At 35.2% G+C, this 16,915-nt stretch overlaps 1 pseudogene; it reads left to right on the plus strand.

Annotated features, from left to right (window-relative positions):
* The first annotated feature begins 15,780 nt into the window (after positions 1-15,780).
* LOC127185569 (proteasome subunit alpha type-4-like) lies at positions 15,781-16,542 on the plus strand (annotated as a pseudogene).
* Positions 16,543-16,915: the final 373 nt, after the last annotated feature.

The following is a 16,915-nucleotide window of genomic DNA, read 5'->3' on the forward strand; positions in this document are numbered from 1 at the left end:
GGTGCGGGACCCCAGTGCGGGACTGGGGGATCAGAGGGACTGACTGGCAGAGGGACCAGCTAGGGCCAGAGACCCGAGCTCCCCATTGTTTATTAATAATTTCCTGTCCTATGTGTATTCCAATTTAAATATACATATCTAAAGATTTAAACTTACAGTCACAGGAAAGAAAGAATATGCAATGTTTGTCTTTCTTGGTCTGGTTTTCCTCACTCACAGTTATTACTTTCATCTCTATCCATTTATCTGAAAATCTCATAATTTCCTTTTCTTCAATTGATATATATGGGTATGTTTTGCTGAGATAATTCTTATTATCTTCATTGTTTTGAAAGTTGATCATTCAATTTTCCATAGTTTACATCAAAATTTTAACACATGTTTAGATTTTTAATTTTGTGTGTTAGAGTTCATCATACATATGTATTCTCTAAATTTGTAGATGCTTAGTGTGCCTCATTAAATAGAACTTCATTTAGGCCAGAAATAAACAGAAACATTACCAAACTTGCAAGAAAGATAGAACAGCCAACAAAATATTGAATAATATAGATATGCATCATATGTTATTTTAAAATCTAAAGAATCATGTATCCCTATCAAGGTATGAGAATTTTAGTTTGAATTGAAAGTATTGCACTGAAACTGTAAATAATTTACTTTTTTTCCTCCTTGGTAATTCAATGGACCAAGAATCTAAGAAATAAATGGGAAGTATATAGACAAGTATAAAACCATTAAGTTCTATTTAATAGACAGATAACATTATATTCCATAAAATAACAGACTTCAATAATGTTTCAGAGTCAAAGGACAAACACAGCATGGTATTGGCATTAAAAATAGACACACAGAAAAACTGATAGAACAACATGATTCAACTAGATACATTTATATATTTCTCCTATTGTTTCTCACAAAATGAGATTCTTTCTATCTATCTATCTATCTATCTATCTATCTATCTATCTATCTATTTATCTTTAAGAAAAGATATCCTCACCTGGTTTGGTGGCACACACCTTCAATCCCAGCACTTGAGAGGCAGAGGCAGGTGGATCTCTGTTAATTTGAAGTCAGCCTGGTCTATAAAGCAAGTCCTGGACAGCCAGCCAGAGAAATGTTTTCTTGGAAAACCAAAAGAGAAAGAAAGAAACAAACAAACAAAGAAGGAAAGAAAACCCATAGAAAAATAAAAAATAAAGAAATTAAGAAAGAAAAGAAAAAATATGCTCTTCCAAAAATTTCTAAAAAAAAATTTGATACAACAGTCTAGAAGGTTGAATTTAGACAGCTTTTCCCTGTATAAAAGTCCACTCATCTGTGATCAAATATTTTGATAGAAGATTTGGAACCCCAAAGCTACTAGAGGAAAACATATGGAAAATATTTCAAAATACTAGCTAAATAATTGTTCTTTCTTTTGATTCAAAAACTATAGGAAATGAAAGATAAATTGAGAAATTAAATAATATCAAACCAAAAATCTTATTTAAAGCAAAAGAAACAAACAGAAGAAGGAAAAATGGGAGAAAATACTTGCCAACTAATCATCTGACAAAGAGTTCATGTCTATAATACCTAAATAACTCAAAAAGACAACTTAAGTACAAAAAGCGAACAATCCAATTTTTACATGGGAAAGTGATCTGAACATACACTTCACAAAATAAAACGAAATGCTCAGTGAAAGTGTAAGTAAATGCTCACTCTGTTTAACTCATCTGATAAATTCAGATTTAAAAAAATACACTAATTGCATCTCAACACAGAGACAGACACACATTAAATATAAATGGCCATTACAGAAAATGATGATAAGTGAAGATAAAAGAATCTTCAAATATAAATTAAGATAACTAGAGACAGGATAATAAAAGGCTTCCTAAGATAAATAAAAATAGGACAATAATATGATCCAGATATCTCACTCCTTGGTATATGTGATGGCTAGTCTTGGTTGTGAACTGTACTATGTCTGAACTCAACTAAAAAAAATTAATTTAAAAAGAAATAGAAAATAGAAAACATGTCAACACTCATTGGAAAGATGGCTAAGCATATTTTAATTCGTTTTTATTAAATTTGGTAAAGTATATATATTACTTCTTGGTGTGACAAAATATGTGGTAAATGCAACTTAAGTAAGAAAGACTTTATATTGTCTCACTGTTTGAAAAAGTCATGTTGGAAGAATCAAGAAGGCAAAAGCTTGAGGCAGCTGTACTAGTGCTCAGCTCACTGTCTACTGGTTATTCAGTTAGGTCCCAAGTTCATTAGAGGGTGTCATGCTTGGTTAAGATGGACCCTCAACATCATAGGCTCTCCAGTGCCACTTAAACTTCATCTTCACAGCGTCAAGAAATGGCTGATCCGGGCTTCCTTGCAGGTACTCCTACCCTATCACACATTGCTGAACCTCAGCAGCAGTCTGTGGTAGGAAACTCTATGATCTCCTTTAATCTTTCACGACTATGAAACCAGTCCCATATAAATGACTCTGCCAAATTCTTCTGTCAGCTAAACATGAATCTTTGTCCTTTTAGATTACTGTTGTAGCCACTTTGATATCTTTGATTGGCTCAGTCTGCAAAAATCAGCTTACTAGGCAGCTGTCTTCTAAGCAGAGAACTCCTTATGCAGCATTCTCAAATGAGGCTTTTTCTTATGTGATGACTATTAACTAACTTGGAAACCAGAAGTCCAAGAATAAAGAATATTGGTGTAAGACAAAGGATCTGAATTTTTAAAATATTTTGAGTTAAGAAAAATTGAAGAGTAGGCTGGAGATGGCTCAGTGGTTAAGACCATTTGTTGCTCTTGCAGAAGATCTGGAGTCTGTGTAATTTTAATTTCAGAGGATCCAAGACCCTCTTCTGTCATCCAAGGGCATTTCATGTGCCTGATGCACTTAGATATATGTAGATAAAACACTCATAAATATATATTTTTTTAAAAGGATGTATTAATGATCACTAACTTGTCAGATATAAGTCTAAAGACCAAATTAACTTGCTGAGATGAAGAGAAACAAACAAGAAAACCTACTCAATCCACATAGCAAAGCTCCTAAAAGATACATTATTTAAAAACAATCTGCATTTGCCCAAATGTCAATGTGATTATCTCTGAAGAAAGGTTCACTAGAGGTCTATAAAAGAGTGCATCTCAAAAAGAGCTTGAACTCACATTAGCTGAATTAACAGTAATATCCCAAATATCTCTCTGGGAAGCAGGCTTACATCAATTGATAATCTTTACTGGACTCTGATAACCATAAAGGCAAGGCATATGTATACTTATAAGTCATGGTTTCACATCAAAACACTATGTACCTGTTTGACAAATCTGGACTATAGACTGTACTAGTCCTATGGTGGACTAGTCCTTTTAGTGGTTCTAATAGTTTTGATGGAAGAAGCAAGATCTTCTGAAAATTTTAGTGAACTTCATATATATATAAAGCCTCAAACACAAAAATGAGAAGCTTCCCAACAATTCAAGGAATTTAGGGAATAAAAAGTATCACATACCTACACATACACTGTAAAACACAAAATGAATAAGCATTAAGATAAATGATAGATTTTAATAGTAAAGAAAACTCCAAATGAAATATACACATAATGAATTGACAGCTTAAAACACAGAATAGAACATCTTAAATTCTAAGTCAAATAAATCTTAGCAGGTGCAAAGCAAATATACAAGAAAAATAGCTGAAAAGAATCTAGAAAATGAGATGATAAGGTCAGAAGGTTACTAGAAGGATAAATCAACTGGCACACACTTATGTGTCTCTCGTCACTAACTGCTCATGTTGTTAGGAATTTCTTTCAGAAAGATAAAAATGGAATGCTTTTAGTCTTGCCTTCACATTTTTTTGTCAGTGCTTCACATCGACGGATGCCAGCTACTTACTAACTGCTAAGAACATATAGGACTCATACTTTCTTGGCTTCCAGATATTTCTGAATACAATGAACATTAAATTCTGAGGTTGAAGCTGAAAGCTAACAGGCAAGTAAGGTGATTCAATTTTTTCCTGATACAACTTTCATCCAGGCTACTTTTGTTTTTAAGCAACACATGTATGTGACTCTAGACCTGCAGAAAGCATCAACATTTTTATTTGATGAGAAAATTCACATGAAATATGAATCAAGCAATAGTCATTTAAGCAGTATTTACTCCATGTTATCAATATTTCTATCACTTGTCCTATATAAAACAGACTAGAGCATAATTCACAATCCAACACAAAAGTAAAGGAATAACATTTATTATTTACCAAACTGCAAAGGCTTTTTGTTTTACCTCTTCATCTTAGAAGTATCTTTGTGAAGTTCTAATTAATAGCTACATAAACTTAAAGTAGAGAATGATGAGTGCATTATAAATACTAATGCTATTGTTATGCCCAGATTGCAAGGACCCCCAAACCCACCAGAAGTACGAAGTCCTTTGCAAAAGCAAAGAGCCTTTATTCTGCAGACATCCTGCACACTGGGGTTCTAGACTATGCAAAGCAAGATGACAATGAAGAAAGACTCTGAGTTGAGCATGCAGACTTTTTTTTAAATAGGCAATCAAGGGAAGTTCCAAGGTGGCTTAGGTAATCTTTACATCTATTGGCAAGATTGATTCGGGCTCTTGTCCATGGCTTGGGACTCTCTGAACTGGTTCAAACTGACCCAAACAGGTAGGTGTTCTTGAGGCCATATGACTCTGGTCAGGAGTTAAGGGCTCTTTAAACTGGTAGCTTAGCACCTCCAAACAGGTGTCCTGGCTATCTCTGACTGGCTGCCTGAGGGCTATGGCTTTTTCAGGAATTTGTTTATAAAACTCTGAAAGACAGAAACTCTGGCCTAGTCATAAGATGGAGTTACATTTGTACAATTACCCTAGTCCTTCACTATAATTACAAATAAAAACAAGCAAACAAGCTAAAAAGAAAAAAAAACCTTTCTTAAAGAAGCAGAGACTGTAAAAACAGAAATTCGGACTATATTTAAAGTGATATTATGCAGTTAAATTCTTGAACTAGTATTTTACTGGACATTATGTTTAGCATATTTATATGGCTTTCTTATTTTAGAGTAACAACAATCCTATGATGCAGGTACTATTATTATATTTTTATGTTATAAGGAAACTGAAGATTAAAACAAGACAACTTTGGAGTCAAACTTGGAACTCAAGAAGTTTGATCTTAGCACACAATCTCAACTACTAGGCTAAGCTTCCTCTTAAAAAATAATAGGGTACTAGTAGCTGTGGAAAACTGTAGGAATCTGTGAGGATTATTTTGTTAGCCACTTAAATGTAAATGAGAGAAATGTGTAAGGGTGTGAGAAAGGCAATTTCACTTGTGTAGTTTAAGATTTAAAAGAAGAATCTTTAAAATAATTTTGGGCCATGGGAATAATACACAGAAAAACAGTAGAAGAGTTAATATAACTTTTAGAAATTAAATTCAATAATAAGCACTTCAGAATGTTGAGTTCTGAACCCTGGGAAAGTATATTAACCTAAGAGGCACAGTAATAATTCACCAGACATCTAGTGACACCACCTTCAGTGCTCGAGATGTCTATACTAGAAAATGTCTTTTAGGTGAAGTCTTTAATTTCATAAGAAAGAGGAAAATACATTAAAAGGATCTCAGACAAAAATTAATTTGTATTGTTTAAATGTCGATTCAGTAAATTTCCAGAGAATGCAGTGAATGTGACTTTTTTTTTTTTTTTTTGGTTTTTCGAGACAGCATTTCTCTGTGTGTCCTTGGCTATCCTAGAGTCACTTTTTTGGAGACCAGGCTGGGCTCGAACTCACAGCGATCTGCTTGCCTCTGCCTCCCATGTGCTGTTATTAAAGGTCACATTTCTTTATGTGAAAGAAAAGGCTATGAACCCAAGACATGGCTTTATGGGATAAAGCTACTGATTTTATTTGAGACAACACAATACATTTTGAGCATGGTAAAAACAGATGAATAGTTCCTGTTGTAAATGTATAAACTGAGGACATAAGTGCTCCGAGGCATGGTTGAGGGGAAGGGTTTATTGAAGATATAAGGGAGAGCACAACCAGAGGCATCCCAAAGAGTCCTGAGCAGGGACAGAAAGTGGTAGATTAATCATGGCCAGAAGACTGGACTTGGCCTTGGGGGAGAACTCAAAAGAGGAAGACAAGGGAGAGCAAGAGAGAGGATAAGAGAAGACAAAAGAGAAACTAATGCCAAAATTGCAGTTACAAGAAGAAAGAGAAGGTAGGGGAAGGAAGCTTCAGAGCTGTTGAATTTTGGAGTAGTGACAAAGGTGAGAAGAGCTCCTCTCTGGTGACAGATCGAGCCTGGAGGTTAGCATGTGCTTAGATATGCTGATAGGCGCCACAGGTAATCATTTGTCCCTTCTAACAATGATAAGGAAATGGCTCCTTTGGTAGAATTTAAGGGAGTGAAGTTTTCTTTTGGTCCCATAGTAAAGATGCCTTATCTTCTTTTAAAAGATCTTTAAACGCAAACACACACACACACACACACACACACACACACACACACACACACACACACACACTTTTAGCAAATCTTGAATAAATGAAATGTTTGGGAGGAAGTCAAAGAAACTCATAGTATATGCTACATTATTCACTAATAAGCATGCAAGAGGGGTCCTTTAGTGGCTGAGAGTTTTTTATTTAATGAAAGTGGGTTTGAAACAAGGTTTGAAAATGGAAACACTCCACATTCTGTCTAGCCTGACTGTCCAGACACTTATGTGATGTAGAGAAATATTTATTTCTGAATAAGGAATTCCACCTTATTCTCTTATGGTATGGAATTTCAACAGATCTTTCCTGGAAGTGAATGTGCACAGTCCTTGAAAGGAGACATAATTTTTGACTACCTGGGAATGTTAAAGGTCACAGATGCACATGAGACCATCAAGGCACTAGAACATTCTCAATGTGGCAGAGAGTTAAGAACAGGAATGTGGACATGTATAGAAAACACTTTCTCTAACAGGCGTCTTGTTCTGGTCCTCTTGTCCACCTCTTGTGTTATGTTCTTTGAGCCTTAGGTATAGATGTTGTATTATAGATTTATCATATGAGACTGGGCACCATGGTGTCAATTGTTCTCTGCATTTTGACCAGTTGTAACTTTCTGTAATGGTCTTTTTCTGCTACAAGAAGAAACTCCTTCGTGGGAGATGGGCTACATTTATTTGTGAATGTAAGCGTAAGTATCTAGCATGAAATTAGAACTTAATACTAGTTATACTAGTTTAGTAAAATGGAAGTGGTGGGTTCTCTTTGAAGATTCATGGCTTCATCAAATTCCTGCACTAGGTTTACAGAACCAAGTGTGAATTCATTCTTACAGATCAGGCCTTAAGTTCAATTAGTTTCCTGTTGATTTGCTCACATGATATAAGTGCCACTATCGCACAGGCAGAGAAATCTTGCCATGCTGGCCAGTGTTGTGGTTCATACGGTTTAGAGTTCAGTGTGACTATTGATCCTTTCTCTCCCTTGGAAGCTTGCATAGATAGTATCTTTTGATACTCTGAGAGCTTGTCCTCAGGGATGAGGCTCACAGGTCATTTCCAAGTCAATTTCCTCAAGCCCTATGTCTGAAATATGTAAATGTGTGGTGTCTTTAGCAATAAGGTCTTTATGTCAAAGTCTAGGAAGCAACCAGAATGGCAATGGCCTATGTTATTCTGGGTTTCCCTTTGATTCTCCTGACCATAACTCAAAGGGAGGTTCCCCATAGTTGGCAATGAGGTTTTGTTAGAGTATCTTTGGCTTTCTATGCTGAAATATTATCACCCAAAGTTGGGTAACCTCAGTAAAAATATAGGATCATTGGGACAAAATGCAAGGGGAAATGATATATTGCATTTTCATTTTGAAAATTAAAAAATAGTATATTATGTATATATACACTTACATGTAATTTTAGGTAAAAATAAAAATTATGAGAATGGTATGTTAGGTAAAAATAAAAATAATGAGAATGATATGTTTTCTCTTTAATTCAGTCTGTTAGTTTATGTATTTAGGTTAAAATAAAACTATATTTATGGTTATTATTGAAAGGTATTAAAAATCTTACAATTATTTTTCATTTTATTTCAAGTATTTTGTGTTCTTTATCCTTTCTTACTTATCTTAGACTTATGTCAGGTCCAAAAGAAACTCAGGACAAATGGCTAACTGTGGTGCCTATAAGCATATTAAAGTGTCTGCTAGGCTCAAGGCTCACTTGGTACCTGAGGCTCCTTTAAGCATTTCTTACTCTGCAACTGTTCTAAAGGTCTCCAGCACATGAACTTCTCTTTCTCCAGCTTCTCATTCCTATATAATCCTGCTATTTTGGCTGTGAGCTCTCTTAGTTCATGCATTGGTTCTCTCTCTCTCTCTCTCTCTCTCTCTCTCTCTCTCTCTCTCTCTCTCTCTCTCTCTCTCTCTCTCTCTCACACACACACACACACACACACACAAATACACACACTCTTGACTGTCTTGTCTCTCCTGCCTTTTCCCCCCTCTGTACTCTCTCATCTCTTTCTCTCCCATCTCTTTCCTCCCATGGTCCTGTTCAGTTACAGGTCATATTTAGTCTAATATTTTCTCTCTCTGCTCTGGACTCTTCCAGATGCCCTTGGCTGCACTCTCCCTCATATCTACAATAAAAACCTTGTTCATAATCATAACTTGGAGCAGTCATGTCCTCAGTTTATGGTATAATTAATGCCAAAACCACCACTTTATACAGTTTGATGATTTGTTGAGTTTTAACTCATATTTACTATAACACATATGCTTTCAAAGTGTATATTTTAATGTACATATTCATTTTAGATACATTATTGCATGATGACAATAATAATGATAAGAAATATGAACAATATGAGCAATATGAAGTGAGGCCAGTGAGGCTAAGTACTGAGTGTATCTGGCCCTTTTGTGCTGCAAATGTCTTTGTCAAAAAAAAGAAAAAAACAAATAATTAAATAAAACTTTGAAGTTTCAGGTACTGTTGTTTATAGGGGATTCAAGGATTCTTAGCAATGCAAGGATATAATACCTGAAAATTAAAGTAAGACAAGAGCCTGTGGAGCACAGCCATATGTAGACATAAGTCGGCCTGCATTTCTGAATTACTCAGAAATCATAACTTTTCCATTACTTCCCTCTATCTATTTTCTAACTATGCTATCTTGAATACTTAAGGCTCCCCCCAACCTCAACATTTTTGGATACCTTACTCGTTCTTTAAAGCTCCTTCCCTGATGTATGGCATGCCTTTGCCTTTTCTTTGCCATTCTTCTCTTGCTGAGGTTTTACAGCTTGCCTGTTCTGTAGTCTTTCTTTTTTATTTTAATGTTTAGTTTTATTTTATGTGCATTGGTATTTTGCCTGCTGGGTTCCCTGGAATTGGAGATATAGACAGGTATGACCTGCCATGTGGATTCTGGGAATTGAACCTGGGTCCCCTAGACAAGCAGCCAGTGCTTTTAACTACTGAACAATCACTCCAGCCCTTATAGTCTTAAATAGAGCAATAATTCCCATGTGAAAGAACTAGTAACTACAATTATTTATTTATTTATTTATTTATTTATTTATTTATTTATTTATTTATAATTTTCAAGACAGGGTTTCTCTGTGTAGCCTTGGCTGTCCTGGACTCAGACCAGCTGACCTTGAAATCACAGAGATCTGCCAGCCTCTGCCTCCTCAAGCACTGGGATTATAGCTCTCGGTCATTTATGTCTTCACTAAGAAAAAAATGAAAAAAAAAAAAAGACTCCTACAAACAAGAAAGATAAGTAGTTCAAGATTGTTCTAGACACATGGATTACAAAGCAAAGCCTGGGGTAATAAAACTAGAGAATAACAAAATAATTTGCTTACTCTGAACATCTATTCCTTTCACTTTATTGTGTGACCATAGAAGATACTCACCTGCATTTTAAGTTTCTTTTACATTCCAATATAAACATTTCTACATTTCTATAATTCTTTGGAATATAAGTTATACTCAATTTATATAACTAAATGGCATCATTCTTATTTTAGCAATAAATACATAAGAGACACATACTTATTTTTCTAGGATGAAAGGCAATGTTAATTTAGAGTTGGGTTTTTTTTTTTTTCTGCATTCAGTGTGTTATAAAAACACAGAGGATATAAAGTTGGGAGGTGGACCTGTAGATGGAAGAAGACAGGTGGTGATAAATGGGAGTAAAATGGCAGTGGATGGGCCTTGGCCATCTTTCATATTGCAGCTGTATTTCCCTCTCCGTGAATTATGTTTCCCCATTCCTTACCAGCTATTTTCTTGCAAATTACCTGAATAAACTTTTCTTAGTGTTTTAGATTCTGGAAAAAAATATTTTTAGTTGTATACATTTCAACATATTTTCTTTCTTCTCTATATATTATTCTTTTGATGTCAAAAATATTTATTGAGGCAGCAGTATTTGGAGAATGGGGATCTTGGGGTTGGTGCATGGCCCCTGGGACCATGGAATTGTAGGCCTTTCCCAGGCACTTGGCACTCAGGACTGTGGTAGCAGGCAGTCATTAATGGGAAGTAGGTCAGCTTGTGCGCAGGCAGCAGCAAGCCTCCTTCACCTCTTTGGTCACCATCAACAGCAGTGTGCACAGGCCTTGTGTCAGGGTAGCTGTCAGGAAGGCCCTGATGCTGTTCATCTAGTCCACAGCGTCCTGGTTAAGGAGCTGCTGTTGGAAGGTGTTGTTGAGCTATTGGCATACCTAGGGTGAGCTCCACTGTTTGCTTCCAGAGTCTGAGGCATACCATGCCCTCCTGGACTCCCATTGTCTGACTTCTCTGTTCCTGAGACCTGCCATTCTCACACAACATATTTTTATCTCTGTTCCCTGGGACCCATTGCTCTCTTTACTTTGTTATATACATGCTGTCTTTCATTTAATGTACTCAAATCAATTATTCCCCCTCCCCTTTTAACTGTATTTTGGCCCTTTGACATTTTAAATGCTTTCTCTCACAAAATTATAAATGCACTTGCTTCCATTTTGTTATAATTTTTAGTGGCTTTATTTGTTTCAGTTTGAAAAATATTTTATTCATATGGATATTTATAATGGTGTGGTGTAAGTACTGTGTTGTACCCATTGGCATTACTAAAAAAAAAAATTAAAGAAACTCAATGTCACCAAAACAACAGGAATTGAGGAAGAATCCCATGATAGATCATGTTGAATAAGTGGACAGGGTCATATTAAAGGAGTCTTGGTGATAAAAAAGCACATTTGGAATGGGGGAATAGGAGAAATGTGACACAATAATTAAAAATTTAAAGAGTCATTCACACATAAATTGCATTAGATATAACTCGTGAATTATAAAAATCTAAGTATCAGAAGGACTTTCTTGAATTTTTTGGTAAATGGTACAGTTTATTCTGCTAGAGCTAGAGTTAGGAAGTTTGGTGTCAGGCAGTGATAGTGGCACACACCTTTAATCTCAGCATTCAGGAGGCAGAAGAAGGCTGATCTCTGTGAGTTTAAGGACAGCCTAGTTTACTACTGAGTGAGTTCCAGGACAGTGAGGGCTATATTTTGGGCACTGGGGCCAGGGCGGGGAGGAGAAGAAGTAAAGTGTGGTGACTTGTGTCATTTTCACTTGCCTTTCTCATGAGGATTCTCATGTATCCTTGGAATGTCAACATAGCTGAGAGAAATCTACTGACAGTCAGCTTCATTCATTTGACTTAGGGCTTCTAAATTATTCAAAGACAGGGAAGATTATGACAATAATTACTGTTTAGGAATTGCATGAATTTTTTTCTTTTCAGTATCAACAAACACCATAGCAGAGACACATAACTAGTTGTATAATGATATTTTTCAGCGAAGGCTTTTTCAAACAAACAGTTGAGAATCATTTAGAAGAAAATATTTATAAAATTATTTCTATCTTAAAGAGAACTATTATATTGTTTCAATGTGGCCTGATTTGGAGTTTGGACAATATAAAATATATTTTATGCTGTTATTCATTTTCTTAACTGTAGAACTTTTGATCAGAATAGAGGTTGTAGGGAGATACAGATAAAGCAGGAACTCCATCTGGCTAGAACGCAAAACTCTTTAATAACATAGGCACTCTGCCACAGACCTGTGTGGTGAGCCCGTGGCTTTCATGCAAAATACTGCACTTTCTTTTCTTACTTAATCTCACTTGTACCTTGGCAACTATTGTACAGAATGATCCATAAACTCATACTTTTTCATTTAATTGCCATGGAAATTTGATAATTTCATCCTAAAGGAGAGTTGAGGAAAACTCAGGAAGAGCTCCGATTACTGCAAACTGGAAAAAATTAATCTTGATTAAAGCACTTCCCCCATGAAAATAGGACCTCCTGAACTTTGTAAGAGCTGATTACTGGAGGCTATTCTTTAGGGAATGCATAACTGTACTTATTCTAGAATTTTCCAGGAATATTGGAATTGAATAGTGGAGACATCAAAAAGACTTTTAAAGGTGCAATTTAGTGGAAGGTTGGCAGCAGCTTACTTCAGTTTCTCTCTATAATGAAGTGCCAAAATATGCAAACCACTTTCCAACCCCATGATGATTGTAAGGAATTTCTGTCAGCTGTCATCACCAATAAAGCTCTCTAGATGATAAAAAATGAAACTAGAAGGTCACAGGAGATTTATTGTTCACTTTTAAAAAGACATAGTATATATTAATCATTAAGAATCTGGTTGGTTTCTTTGCTTCACCTAATGATTTCAAACATAAGCTTTGGAAAGAGGCAGCTAAGATTAGATTGCCTACATTTTTAAACTTTTCCTGACTATTCATCTTTATTACATAAATCTGTAACTGTATCTCAAAATGTCTCACCATGTTAATTCAGAATTAGAGACGTGTTGCTCTCCATATGACAAAAATGTTAATCTACTGCAATTCTTTGCTTAGGTATTAATGCTGAAATTACCTCAATTAATTTTATCTGATTAGAAAAGTCTGTAATTTATAAGGCAATGCAAATACAGGAAATAATTTTTAAGGTCTGGAGTCATTCTGGATGATGTTGCCATGGATCAAACCTCTATTTGCATTTCATCTTTTAATTTTAACATCTGGCATGAATGACATGAAAAATTTGTATTTCAATATCAATTACATAATTTTCCACCAAGTTTCCCCCAGAACATTAGAAGCTATTTATCATTTTCATCAAGTTTAATTAATAAATGTAAATATTAACATTCTACTGTGTAAATATGTGGTGTATATAATATGATTATGATACTTCTGGAATATAATGTAGTTTTTATTGACACCAGACATTCAGTAAGTTGAACATATGCCTGAATAAATCTATTCATGGTGGGCAATGAAGAGGTAGAAATGATACATAAACTAGGGTTTCTTTCATATCACCAAATGTTACAGAGATATTTAAAACATTCAGAAAGTTGTTATTTTTAAAGCAACTACTAGGGTGAATAATACAATTAAAGCCTATGGAACAATTGCATGTGAGACCAATCATAATAGAAATGAGAATGTCAGAAAAGTTAAAGTATGATATTCTCTTACTCCACAATATTAGAAAACTTCTGACTTCCCAGGACCACAAAAGCAAAGCTTCCATTCACAAGTTTAGTTGTGGAATGGACTGCAAAAGTAGAAATCAAATTTATATTATTTTTATGACATCTCTAAGCAATGATTATTTGCAAGTTCACACTTTGCAGATGGTCATTGGTGTAGCTAAACATTTCCTAAGTAGTAGCTCATTGACTAAGTTAGTGCCTTTCACTGAATGCCATCTTTATTTTGATATTTCTACTGATTAGAATTAAATAACTTTCTTTCAATTTCTACTCAATTTATTCTAATGTATAGACCCAGGAGATGATTTTTTAATCACTTTTCTAAGAGAAAGCATATTTTAATGTTGGAGAGAACTATTATATTTCCAAATCCATACTTCTCAGGTACATATATCACAGGTCCTTTCAAACTTCCACTATATCATCTTATTTCTAGGCCATTTATGATAGGGATCACCTCTTAAGATGTGTTTTTTGTCATCCCATTTGAAATATGGTATAAAACAATGTTTTTTCAAATATTAACATTATATTGCATATTATTTCTATTTTATTTTTTATTATTTTATGTTTATAAGTATTTTTATACATGTTTATGCAGCACATGTATGCCTGATGCCAGTGGAGATAAGAAGAGGACCTTGGATCTCCTGGGACTGGAGTTACAAATATGAGCCACCATGTTGATGGTGAGTATAGAACCCAGGTCCTCTGCAAGAGTAACAAATACTCTTAACTACTCAGTCAACTCCTCAGTGCCCATTGAATATTTTCTAGTCAATGTGTTTCAGTGTTAAACTGGACTGTCAAGCCATCTTGGTATTCTAATTCTCTATGACCTTGTAGATTTTATATGCACCATTGTTTCTTCCACTTTCATAATATATAATAATGTCAGCTTAGTGAAGGAAAACTAACTTCAGTGCTCCTGCTTTTATATATGAACAAATGGTGGATAGATATCAAAGAGAATAGTTGCAAAGGAGATAACCTCTGATGTTCTTCTCTTCACACTATATTGGTAGGATAGAGAGAGTAGAACTTCTGCAAAGAAAGTTAGTTAGCTTTATACCGTTTCTTGAATGTACAAATTTACACTTCAGATGATGTGAAAACATAAATTGGTTTCTTTCCCATTTAATTTAGCCACTTGGAAATAGGAATAATGACCAAGTTACAAAAAAAAAAAAAAAAAAAAGACTTAATTAGTACAAATAACAAGAACAGAACTAATGAGTACATCAAAACTCAGCTTTATTAGGGGGAAAAGCCATGGATAACATTAACATTAGGAAAAGTTGACATCAAAGTAGGGAAACATCTGAGAAAAGATGAGGAAGAGTATATGGTAATTTGAACAATTCTCTGCATGGATATAATTCTTTGTGAGTTCAAGTCTGAGACATTCACCTACTAAGTGAGAACAATATGAAATCCATATGCTTTCCCATGTTTTGCTGTTTTTTTCATCCATCAATCAAATCTCTCAGCGGGACATGGTGGCACACGCCTTTAAACCCAGCACTCAGGGAGGCCAAGGCAGGTTGATCCGCTGTGAGTTTGAGGCCAGCCTGGTCCACAAAGCAAGTTCCAAGACAGCCAGGGTTACACAGAGAAACCATGTCTTGAACCCCACCATCACCCTCACCCCCCAAAACTCAAACCTCTCATGATCCTGCTTAGTGAAAAAATCTTTTGACTTTGCCATGGCTCTTGAACAACAGACCCAGATCCACTTTTAATATCCGCAGAAAAAACAAGTGGAAAAAAAAACAAGATAAATTCAAGTGGAATCAAGAATAGAAAATAATATATTTATTGGTTTGACTAAGTTGCTTTATATTTTAAAAATATAATTAAAAAATTAAATACTTTAAATTTAAAAATAGTTGACTGTTAGAACAAAAACAAAAAACCTCAGAGATATAATACCTGTAGTAAAAAAAACAGAAATATTAGTGAGTTATTCAAATTACACACATACTTTGAGAGAAGGATAATAATTGGACATGTCTGCATTCAGCATCCATTTGTAGTAAAAATTGTTGCTTTTGTTTTTAAACACAGAAATGAAGCCGAATAAAGTGGCACTGATCTGTACCTTCACTGCCTTCCTCTGGAATTACATAAAGTTCAAAAGCCATGTCTCAAAGATATGACTCCAGGACCACAATGTTTTCTTCAGAAGGTCGCTTGTACCAAGTGGAATATGCCATGGAAGCTTTTGGACATGCAGGCACCTGTTTGAGAATTTTAGTCAATGATGGAGTTTTGCTTGCAGCAACATCCACAAGCTTCTTGATGAAGTATTTTTTTCTGAAAACAAATCTATAAACTTAATGAGGACATGGCTTGCAGCATGGCAAGCATAACATCTGATGCTAACATTCTGACTAGTGAACTAAGGTCCATTGCTCAAAGTTATACATTACAGTACCAGGAGCCAATTCCATGTGAGCAGTTGATCACAGTGCTGTGTGATATCAAACAGGTGTATACACAGTTTGGAGGAAAATGTCCCTTTGATGCTCCTTTGCTATATATTGGCTGGGATAAGCACTATGGCTCTAAGGTCTATCAGAGTGACCCAAGTGGAAATAAGGGAGGCTGGAAAGCCATGTGCATTGGAAACAACAATGCTGCTGCTGTGTTGATGTTGAAACAAGACTACAAAGAAGGAGAAGTCAGCACTTTCTCTGGCTATCAAGGTGCTGAATCAGACAATGGATGTTAGCAAACTGAAAGTTGAAATTGCCACCCTAACAAGAGAGAACAGAAAGACAATGATAAGAGTCCTCAAGCAAGCCAAAGGAAGTAGAACAGTTGATCAGAAAACATGAAGAAAAAGAAGCTAAACCTAAATGGGAGAAGAAAGAAAAAGAACAGAAAGAAAAGGATAAATAGACAAAATCACTGATTTTATTACTCCTTAGAGGAACCAAGCTGTACTAGCCTTCCATCCCGGAAAGGTTTTCTTATTTTTTTCTACTTTAGCTTGCCCATCAGGGAAATAGAGAATTACATACTGAATTGGATCCTTGTCATGTCTGTCCAGGTGGATGCTTTATTGTAATGATGGACATCTTTATAAACATCTTAATCTCATCACATAATTTTTTGGAATAAAACTTGGAAAAAATTTAAAAACACACAAATATTGTGGCAATGTTTTTGCTTTAATCCCAGGTATGGGATATGAGGCTGCTTCACATTGTCCACATCAGTTGACTATGATTTTCCTCATGCTCTAGCTAGCTAGCATGGCTGTGATTTTGCC

Source organism: Acomys russatus, chromosome X, assembly GCF_903995435.1.
Source record: "Acomys russatus chromosome X, mAcoRus1.1, whole genome shotgun sequence".
NCBI lineage: Eukaryota > Metazoa > Chordata > Mammalia > Rodentia > Muridae > Acomys > Acomys russatus.